Source organism: Budorcas taxicolor, chromosome 25, assembly GCF_023091745.1.
Source record: "Budorcas taxicolor isolate Tak-1 chromosome 25, Takin1.1, whole genome shotgun sequence".
In the NCBI taxonomy this organism is placed as follows: domain Eukaryota; kingdom Metazoa; phylum Chordata; class Mammalia; order Artiodactyla; family Bovidae; genus Budorcas; species Budorcas taxicolor.
Window position 1 is genome coordinate 39,998,306 of NC_068934.1, and position 11,516 is coordinate 40,009,821.

The 11,516-nt window shown below is 46.3% G+C and overlaps 1 pseudogene; it reads right to left on the reverse strand.

Moving 5' to 3' along the window:
- Positions 1-917: 917 nt before the first annotated feature.
- Positions 918-6,727, reverse strand: LOC128068566 (pregnancy-associated glycoprotein 1-like; annotated as a pseudogene).
- Positions 6,728-11,516: the final 4,789 nt, after the last annotated feature.

Genomic DNA, 11,516 nt, shown 5'->3' on the forward strand with positions numbered 1-11,516 from the left:
GGTGACTTGGTGTGGGACAAACGGGAAGCAGCTCTCCATGAAGTACCTCACCTAAACTCCCCTGGAGGTGAAGCCCAGTGATAAGTTCATCTGAGATGGGATGAAGAGAGTCTATTTCATTACCCCTTATAATTCCTCTGAATGAGGAGGTGGTGGAGCTGGTGGGTCATCACAAACTCTTCCATGGCCTAGACTATCTCCCAGTCACTTTCTTTGGGGCTGCCTTTCCAAGCTTCAGTCATATAGTTCTGGAGGAAATTGACAATCGTGTATGCTGCTGGGTCAGGGCCACAATGTAAAGCCATGGCTCTGCCAGAATGGCTGATCTGGGAATGTACAGGTGATCTGAGGTGGGTCATTCAGAGAATACCTTTGAACTCTGATGTCTTCAATCTTTTCTTTCCTTATTGGAGATGCCTTCAGGATATAAAACCCTAGGGCAGGTAGCTTGGACTCCCTCACTAGATGTAGAAGCCTTAAGGAAGAAAGTTGTCAGGCTAAGACCATCAAAGAAGAGGGAATGAAACAGTGAGGGTGTGAAATAGAGAACTGATGCCTTCTGATTTCTTGGGTCCAGTCACAGAGATCTTTGTATTTACTCTGAGTCTTGTGTCCTGGATTCCCAGAATCATTTCAACGAGTCTCCCCTTTCCTTAAAGACATCTGGAGGTGGGCTCCTCTCAACTGTGATTCAAACTTTGATCTAGATCATTCCCAATCATTGTACACGTCTCAGAAACAAACAGAGGCACCCATTTGTTTCAGCACCATTACAAGAGAAGCCCTTTATTCTTTATTGAGAATAGGGTGTGCAGACCACCAAATACAGTTCACCAGCATCCTGGGCAGGAGTACCCTAAGTGTGATTTCGTGTTTGCTCTGTGCGGCCTTACTGATTCCTGAACCATTCCAAGCATTTATACTGCCTGTGCCAGGACAATCCTGTCATTTCCTCGATCAAAGACTGCGAAATACCACCTCAGGAAGACGTCACCCAGGATCCAGGTCTCTCTAGATGTCCTCACTGTGTTCTCTTTAAAGGTGGTACAGCACGGGTGTCTAGAATCCTAGTGGAGTCAGAGACACACACCAGTCAGCCTGAGCCCTTACCTGTGACTCCCCCCAATATCCAGACCCAGCACAATTCTTGGTTTTATTTCCCTCTTGTGGTAAGTATCCAGGGACTTCCTCATTAGCAGGGGATATGGGAGTTCATCCACAAGCAAAAAGGGCCAAGACATGAGGTTGCCATGAGGAAGGGTGTAGGGGAGGGGAGGACTGGGAGTCGGGGATACAGAGGAATGATAGACAACAAAGTCCTATTGAAGAGCATAAGGAAGAATATTAAATATCCAGTCATAAACCACATGAAAAAGAAAAAGAATATATATTTCTGTATGTGTATTACTGAGTCACATTCCTGTGCAGCAGAACTTAATGCAACACTGAAGATTACCCACATTTCAATAAAATTTTTAGAAAAGAAAAAGAGTGTCCATAGTTCTCCTCTCCCTGTTTCTTTCCTTCTGACTCCTGCTTCTTGTTTTCTCTGCAGAGAATGCTCGTTCTCCTCCTGCATCCCCACAATCCATTTCCTTATTGGAGATGCCTTCAGGATATAAAACCCTAGGGCAGGTAGCTTGGACTCCCTCACTAGATGTGGAAGCCTTAAGGAAGAAAGTTGTCAGGCTAAGACCATGAAAGAAGAGGGAATGAAACTGTGAGGGTGTGAAATACAGAACTGATGACTTCTGATTTCTTGGGTCCACTCACAGAGATCTTTGTATTTGCTCTGAGTCTTGTGTCCTGGATTCCCAGAATCATTTCAATGAGTCCCCCTTTCCTTGAAGCCAGTTGGAGGTGGGCTCCTCTCAACCCTCCTTTATTAAAAAAGTTTTATTTTGTATTGGAGTACAGCTGATTAAGAATATTCTGAGTTTCAGGTGGACAGTAAATGGACTCACCCATATGTATCCATGTATCCTGGTCCCAAAAATACACCTCCCATCCAGGTTGTCATATAATTAAGTGGATTTCCCCGTGCTACACAGTAACTTGTTGTTGGTTATCCATCTTAAATAGAGCAGTGCCCACAACATGTTCTTGAAGACTTAACTTAGGAACTCTGGGAAGCCTCCTTCAGCTCGCACACACCCTCTTTGGCCACTCCAGGCTTGGTTGGGTAATGTACTCTGGTTCCCCATCCCCACTGGTCAGTCCATAGCCCTCATCATCCTGAGTAAGTCTCCAGTGCCCCAATGCAGAGCACCTTGGGATGCCATTTGCATGGAATCCAGTGCAGTTTTGCCTAGAACCAAACAGCCCTCCACATAGCTCCATGAGTTTACAGTTTTAGAATTCCTGAAATTCCCTCCCTTCCTCAAAGTCTTCTTTGAGCCCATCAGCCAGCTCTGAATTCCCCTAGGGAGCTGACATGAAGCCTGCACCCTGTGCCAGGGCTGAGCAGTCACTATGCACCCTTTATTCACATTAACATCCAGCCTCCCCACAGACGGGTCCGGTATCCCAACTCACAAAGGGGGCACCAGGCCAGAGTTAGGGGAAGATGCATCTGAGAACTAGGGTGACCACGTAATATATCATCCAAACCAGGAAAACTACGAGAAGGGAAGGGAGGCTGTTAATCCCTATGGTAGGAGAGCACACTGGGAGTGTCCCCAGTCATTGTCCTTGTCACATGACTTATTTCAAGGACTGCTAGAACTGACTTTCCGTGTTCACCCATCTGACGGTTCAGATTGAACTGAAGCTCTTTGAGGACTGAGGACCTGAGTGTTCCCCTCTCCTTGTGACTCCCACCATGCCAGCATGGTGTGATGTCTCCACATTTATTTCAGGATGATTAGTGTCCCAGACAGCCTTTTACTCTTTTTTTTTCCTTAATAATTTCTTTTTGCATTCATCATTGTTTTATTGTTGTAGAAATTTTATTTTTAAAATTTAGATATTTCTCTTTTTTTTTACTTTACACTATTATATTGGTTTTACCATACATCAACATGAATCTGCCACAGGTATACACATGTTCCCCATCCTGAACCCCCCTCCCACCTCCCTCCCTGTATCATCCCTCTGGGTCATCCCCAAGCATCCTGAATCCTGCATTGAACCTGGACTGGGGATTCGTTTCTTATATGATATTATACATGTTTTAATGCCATTCTCCCAAATCATCCCACCCTCTCCCTCTCCCACAGAGTCCAAAAGACTGTTTTATACATCTGTTTCTCTTTTGCTGTCTCGCATACAGGATTATCATTACCATCTTTCTAAATTCCATATATATGCGTTAGTATATTACATTGGTGTTTTTCTTTCTGGCTTACTTCACTCTGTACAATAGGCTCCAGTTTCATCCACCTCATTAGAACTGATTCAAATGTATTCTTTTTAATGGCTGAGTAATACTCTGGCCCTTTACTCTTAAATGGTTCCTCTTGTGGGAGGCTCTGGCCAGCCCCAGGGCTCAGCAGCATCAGCAATAGTAAGAGATGGCCTGCAGAGGGTGCCCTCCTCCAGGCAGCAGCCCAAGGGTTCCTGCAAGTTCCTATTTGAGAACAACCCCTCAGGGTTCTCCCCTCACTTTGAGGATGTAGGCTTGAGCTGGGACTGAGTAGTTGATACCATGATGGTGAAGATAATAGAGGACAGGGTATTGACCGCAAAACATGAAACATAGTGCTGTTAGAGAGACAGGGAGAGAGGTTGGCCCTGGAGATCCTTCTTGTGTGTGGAGACTGGGAGTGAGCCTGGGGCATGACCCTTCACCTCGGAACCCCTAGGCGTGGCGCTGATGAGCTTCTGGATGTTATTGACCAGTCTTTTTGGGCCAAGGATCAGTAATGTTCCAGTATCCACAAGGGCCTCGCAGCTGCCAGAACAAACAATATTTCTTTTCATGGAGATGCTGAGAGACAGTGTGACAAAGCAGACATCAAGGTCACTCTGAGTCTCCCCAGAGCTGCCCCCTTCCTGACTGTCTTCTAAACAGCCCTTGGTCTCCTTCCCTCATTTCCTTTGCTCCTGACACGGCATCTTCCTTGACATTCTTGAATGCGGTAATTGAATACACCAGGCTCTTTTGCACCTTGACACAAGCTGGTGTTCCTTCCTAGAGGAGCCTCCACCCCTTTGACTAGCAAATTTCTTCTCATTTTCCAGATTCCAGCTTAATTGTCATGGTTTCAGGGAAGTCTTTCCCCCGCTGTTTATCAGTATCCTTTCTTGACAATCTCTGTAGACACTTCCTCATGTCTAGCATGTACCGAAGTCACAATTCACTATGTGTGTGTCTCATTTCCTGTGCATCTGCCTTCTTAGATGGGAGGGCGAGTTTTATTCTCATTGCCTCCCTAAAGTGCCTGGCACACAGGGGATGCCCAAGGCTTGTCTGTTTAGTGAGTGAATGAAGACTGTGAAAATAATGAATGAGAAACATCAAGAGAGCTGTATCTGGTAGGGAACAAATAATGGGTCAATCACAGAGTGAAGATGGAGATTTGCGAGGGCAGCAGATTCTCATAGTGGTGGGAGAGAGGGGCTCCTCTGGGAGAGGGTGTCTGCCGGCACTGTTCCTTCAACCAGCTCAGACCTTGAGATCCTGGCCAGGAAATACCTGACTAGTCCACAGAAACTCCAAAGGAAGGCTCAGCTTTTGTCTGAGGGTATCACACAGAATCTTATTAATTATGCCTCTTGTCCTCAGGTCACTCCTGGATCCCACGCTCCTGATTCTGTTATAGTCCCTGTCCCACTGAGTGCCCATGAACATGTGGTGTCTTTTTGTTAGTTGCTTTCACATCTTAAGACTTCAGCAAATCTCTCTACACTGCTCAGTAGTTGCTCCATTAGGAGACCAGTTCCCCCTATTTGCTCAGGACTTTCCCTGTTTTTAAACTGACATTTATCTGCACTGGGAACATCCTTGGTCCCCGGTTCCCCCAGACAGTTGGTCATCTTACACCTCTGTTCAGGCTGGAGAAATTCTCCCTGATCCTCTGTTCACCACACGGTATGGTCCTCTAACCATGCTCCACGCCTCACAGGGCAGTGGGTACAATCCGCTCCCAGCTACACAGACCTCTCTGAACCCTTTTAGGATCCTGGTCAGAGCCCTGGTCAGAAGGCCTGGGGATTATGAACCCACTGGTTGTTTGCATGTCTATCTGCTTGTGTGTTTGTTTGTATATGTGTTTGTATGTGTGTTCTTATGTGTTTCTGTGTGTGCTTTTGTGCCTCTGACTAGCTATGTATGTTTATATGTGTCTCTGTGCATGTTTATATGTGTCTGCTTGTGTGTTTTCATGTTTCTGTGTGTCTGTCTGTGTCGTTGTGGGTGGTGTATGTGTCTGTGTGACTGTGTGTCTGAGAATGCATTTGTGTGTGTCTTCCTGTCCATGTACAGTAGTGGGAGCACCACTTGGGCTGACCCTCAGAGGGAGAGGCTTACTGGTCCATGTGTATACTCCAGTCGCCTGCTTGGATCAATGGTACCCAGTTGAGTGCTCCCTAGTAGTAGGGTTTATCCACCCCAACAAACATCACCACACTGCCTTTTGCCCTGCATGTGTAAAGAGAAGAGAGGGTGGGATCCTTGGAGGACAGTAACAACAGCACTGACTGAGAGCTGTGCTAGTCCACCCATCAAGGCCCTAATTAGTTCCTCATGTACAGATGCAGAAATCGAGTCTAGGAGCAATTGAGATCCAGACTGAGGTCTGTTACTGGCTATTGAGTGGCACAGAGGAGGTTAGAAACTGAGTCACCTGGCTGGGCTCCACCCACTCTATCTTCCAAAGATGCCCTACTTCCTGTGACCTGAGTGCTCAGACACACTCAGAGAGCATGGTGCTGAAGCATAATGGCTTTCTCCTTGTCCAGCTTGTCATTTTTCAGGAAAATAAAATCCTGGGAGTTCTAAGGGTGTGGGTTCAGGTCACCCAGAATTGGCACCACTGGCCTGTGACCTCTACAGCTCAAAGGGCCCCACACTCAGAAGGGACCAAACCTCTGCTCTCCCTGTCTTGAAATGCCTCATATTTCTTGAACAAGGGGTCCCACATGTTTGTTTTGTATCCCACACATTCACTTTTCACTGGCTCCTGCTAATTGGGTAGCTGGTCCTGGGCTCCCAGTGGAATGGTAATGAGGAAGGAAAGATATCCACCATCCTTCTCCTTCCTTTCTGATCAAATTCATAAGCAAATCGTATTGCTTTTTCCTCCAACTTATTTCCTGTTGCCTTCCATTAGTCTTCCTCCTCACTCAGCCCCCTAGACCAAGTTACTGGTTTTGAGCCCAGCAGCAGGGTTGTGTTCCAATAAAATGTTATTTATAAAAGCCAGGGGTGAAGGCAGGTACAGCCCTGGGGCTATATTTATCCTGGGTTAGATTATCTCTCAGGATTTTTCTTTATCAAGTGTTCTATAATTTTCATGCACCTGAAATCATCTTAAAGCTAATTTGGAGAAAGGGATTGTCCATCTCAGACTTACTTGCTCAAGTAGAAGGCAAAAACAGGCTCAGCAATGGCACCTTGATTCTTCAGGTTGGCAAAGATGGGGATGGCTCCAAAGACGGATATGTTGGGGTAGTTCAAACCCAAGACACCATCAAAAGGTGCACCCTCACACTCGTATTCCACAATGCTTAGACCTAACAGCTGGTCAGTACTTACAATAGACCACCAAATATAGTTCACCAGCATCCTGGGCAGGAGTACTCTAAGTGTGATTTAGTGTTTGCTCAGAGCAGCCTTACTGATTTCTGAACTACTCCAAGCATTTATACTGCCTGTGCCTGGCCAATCCTGTCATTTCCTCAATCGAAGACTGAGAAATACAGCCTCAGGAAGATGTCAGGATCCAGATGTCTCTAGATGTCCTCACTGTGTTCTCTTTAAAGGTGGTATAGCAGTGGCCTCTAGAATACTGGGGGAGTCAAAGACACACACCAGTCAGCATGAGCCCATAAGTGCAACTCCCACAAATATCCTGACCCAGCACAATTCTTGGTTTTATTTCCTTCTTTTGGTAAGTATCAAGGCATTTTCTCATTAGCAAGGGATATGAGAGTTCATCCACAACCAAAAAGGACTAAGACATGAGGTTGCCATGAGGAAGCATGTGGGGGAGTGGAGGACTGGGAGTTGGGGATACAGAGGAATGATAACAAATAAAGTCCTGCTGTAGAGCATAAGGAAATATATTAACTATCCAGTCATAAACCACATGAAAAAGAATATGTATTTCTGTATGTGTATAACTGAGTCACATTGCTGTGCAGCAGAACTTAACACAACAGTGAAGATTAGCCACGCTTCAATAAAATTTTTAGAAAAGAAAAAGATTGTCCAAAGTTCTCCTCTTCTCTGTTTCCTTCTCACTCCTCCTCCTGGTTTTCTCTGCAGAGAATACTGGTTCTCCTCCTGCATGCCCACTATCAATGTTTTATTTTACAAAAGAAAGAAAAAACTTTATTTTGTATTGGAATATAGCTGATTAACAATGTTCTGAGTTTCCGGGGGACAGTAAATGCACTCAACCATATGTATCCATGTATCCTGGTCCCTAAAATACCCCTCCCATCCAGGTTGTCATATAATTAAGCAGAGTTCCCTGTGCTACACAGTAACTTGTTGTTGGTTATTCATCTTAAATAGAGCAGTGCCCACAACATGTACTTCAAGACTTAGGAACTCTTGGAAGCCTCTTTCGGCCTGCACTCACCCTCTTTGGCCACTCCAGGCTTGGTTGGTAACTTACTCTGGTTCCCCATCCCCACCTGTCAGTCCATAGCCCTAATCACCCTGAGTACTCCCCAGTGCCCCAATGCAGAGCATCTTGGATTGCCATTTGCATGGAATACAGTGCAGCTTTGCCTAGAACCAAGCACCCTCCATATGGCTCCATGAGTTTACAATTTTAGGATTCCTGAAATTCCTTCCCTTCCTCAAAGTCTTATTTGAGCCCATCAGCCAGCTCTGAACTCCCGCAGGGAAGCCTGAACCCTGTGCCAGGGTTGAGCAGCCACTTTGCACCCTTTATTCACATTAGTATCCAGCCTCCCCACAGAGGAGTCTGGTAGCCTGATTCACAAACAGGACACGTGGCCAGAGCTAGGCGAAGATGCATCTGAGAACCAGGGTGGCCATGTAATTTATCATGCAAATGAGGAAAACTGTGAGAAAGGAAGGGAGACTGTTTATCCCTGTGGTGGGACAGCACACTAGGACTGTCCCCAGCCATTCTCCTTGTCACATGACTTATTTCAAGGACTGCTAGAGCTGACTTTCCATGTTCATCCATCTGAGGGTTCAGATTGAACTGAAGCTCTTTGAACACTGAGGACCTAAGTGTTCCCCTCTCCTTGTGACTCCCACCATGCCAGCAGGGTGTAGTGTTTCTACATTTATTTCAGGATGATCAGTGTCCCAGACGGCCCTTTACTCTCAAGAGGTTCGTGTAGTGGGAGGCTCTGGCCAGCCCCAGGGCTCAGCAGCATCTGCAATAGTGTGAGAAATCCTGAAGAGGGCTCCCTCCTCCCAGCAGCAGCCCAAGGGTTCCTGCAAGTTCCTATTTGAGAACCACCCCTCAGGGTACTGCCTTCACCTTGAGGATATAGGCTTGAGCTGGGACTGGATAGCTGATGCCATTGATAGCGAAGATAATAGAGGACAGAGTATTGACCACAAAACATGAAACGTAGTGCTGTTAGAGAGAGAGGGACAGAGGTTGGCCCTGGAGATCCTTCTCGTGTGTGGAGACTGGGAGTGAGCCTGGGGCATGACCCTTCACCTCGGAACCCCATGGTGTGGAACCGATGAGCTTCTGGATGTTATTGACCAGTGTTCCTGGGCCAAGGATTAGTGATGCCCTGGTATTCACAAGGGTCTTGCAGCAGCCAGGACAAGCAATAGCCTTTCTTTTCATGGAGATGCTGAGAGACAGTTTGACAAAGCAGGCATCAAGGTCACTCTGAGTCTCCCAGAGCTGCCCCTTCCCGACTGTCTTCTAAACAGCCCTTTGTCCTTTGCTCTCAACACGGCACCTTCCTTGAAATTCTTCAATGCAGTACTTGAATACACCAGGCTCATTTGCACCTTGACACAAGCTGGTCTTCCTTCCTAGAGGAGTTCCCTCCCCTTTGACTAGCAAATTTCTTCTCATGGTCCAGATTCCAGCTTAATAGTCATGGTTTCAGGGAAATCTTTCCCTTGGTGTTTATCAGTCTCCTTTCTTGACAGTCTCTACAGACACTTCCTCATGTCTGGCATGTACCAAAGTCACAATTCACTATGTATGTGTCTCATTACCTGTGCATCTGCCTTCTTAGATGTGAAGGCGAGTTTTATTCTCATTGCCTCCCTAAAGTGCCTGAAACACAGTGGATGCCCAAGGCTTGTCTGTTTAGTGAGTGAATGAAGACTGTGAAAATAATGAATGAGAAACATCCAGAGAGCTGTATCTGGTGGGGAACAAATAATGGGTCAATTGCAGAGTGAAGATGGAGATTCCCAAGGGCAGCAGATTCTCATAGTGGTGGGAGAGAGGGGCTCCTCTGGGAGAGAGTGTCTCCGAGAACTGCTCCTACAACCAGCTCAGACCCTGAGACCCTGGCCAGGAAATACATGACTAGCCCACAGAATCTCCAAAGGACGGGTCAGCTTTTGTCAGAGGGTATCATACAGAATCCTGTCAATTATGCCTCTTGTCCTCAGGTCACTCCTGGATCCCACCTTCCTGATTCTCTTTTACAGCCCCTGCCCCACTGTGTGCCCATGAACTTGGGGTGTCTTTTTTATTAGTTGCTTTCACATTGTAAGATTTCAGTAAATCTCTCTACACTGCTCAGTAGTTGCTTTCTTAGGAGACCAGTTCTCCCCATTTGCTCAGAACTTTCCCTGTTTTAAAACTGACATTTATCTGTACTGGTAACGTCCTTGGTCCCAGGTAGCCCCGGACAGTTGGTCATCTTATACCTCTGTTCAGGCTGGAGAAATTCCCCCTGATCCTCTGTTCACCACACTGTAGAGTCCTCTAACCATGCTCCACACCTCACAGGGCAGTGGGTGCAATCGTCTCCCAGTTGCACAGACCTCTCCGGACCCTTTTAGGACCCTTGTCAGAGCCCTGGTCAGAAGGTCTGGGGATTATGAACCCATTGGTTGTTTGCATATCTATCTCCTTGTGTGTTTTTTTGTATATGTGTTTGTATGTGTGTTTCTATGTGTCTCTGTGAGTGCTTGTGTGTCTCTGACTAGCTATGCATGTTTATATGTGTCTCTGTATGTTTATATGTGTCTGCTTGTGTGTTTCCATGTGTTGTGTGTCTGTGTCTTTGTGGGTGGTGTATATGTCTGTGTAACTGTTTGTCTGAGAATGTATTTGTGTGTGTCTGTCTGTGTCCATGTACAGTAGCAGGAGCATCACTTAGGCTGATCCTCAGAAGGAGAGGCTTACCAGTCCATGTGTATACTCCAGTCGCTGCAAATCCATGGTACCCAGTTGAGTGTTCCCTGGTAGTAGGATTTATCCACCCCACCAAATATCACCACATTGCCTTTCGCCCTGCATGTGTAGAGAGAAGAGATGGGGGCTTCCTTGGAGGACAGTTACAAGAGCACTGTCTGAGAACTATGCTTGTCCACCCATCAAGGCCCTACTAAGGTCCCCATATACAGGTGCAGAAATTGAGGCTAGGAGAGATTCTGATCCAGACGGAGGTCGGTTACTGACTAATGAGTGGCACAGAGGAGGTTAGAAGCTGACCCTTTCATTTGACATGTATTTACTCTTTGCATATCTCTCAGGCTGGCATTGGCATTCTTGAAGACAAAATAAGCCCTTTTTCTAATCTAAAAACAGTAAGCACTGTGTTAGATTCTGATGGCCTTACATGGAATACGGGTTCAGTAACTTTTTGCTGCTGTGGTTCTTGCATCTGTGGAAACTGAATTCTTCTGCCTGGTTATTCACAATTGCTTTGCAGTTGGTTCTACCTTCTGATCAGAGATGGTTCACTCTTCATCTGTGACTAGTTAACTGCCTTAGTTCAGAAGGAATGGCTGCTGCTGCTAAGTCGATTCAATCATGTTTGATTTTGTGCAAACCCATAGACAGCTGCTTACCAGCTCCACTGTCCCTGGGATTCTCCAGGCATGAACACTGGAGCGGGTTGCAATTTCCTTTTCCAATTCAGGAAAGTGAAAAGTGAATGTGAAGTTTCTCAGTCGTGTCCAACTCTTAGCGACCCCATGGACTGCAGCCTACCAGGCCTCTCCGTCCTTGGATTTTTCCAGGCACAAGTACTGTCGTCATTGCCTTCTGCTCAGAAGGAACAATCTCCCTCAAACTAATGACACATCTTTGACACAGAAATGGATGTTTACCTGCCACCTGGTAATTTCTGAGCCCAGTCACAAGACAAGAGTTGAAGACGATAGTGCCTTCTCCTCTGCATGGGGCCCCTTTTGCCCAGTGTTTCTGCCTCCTGCA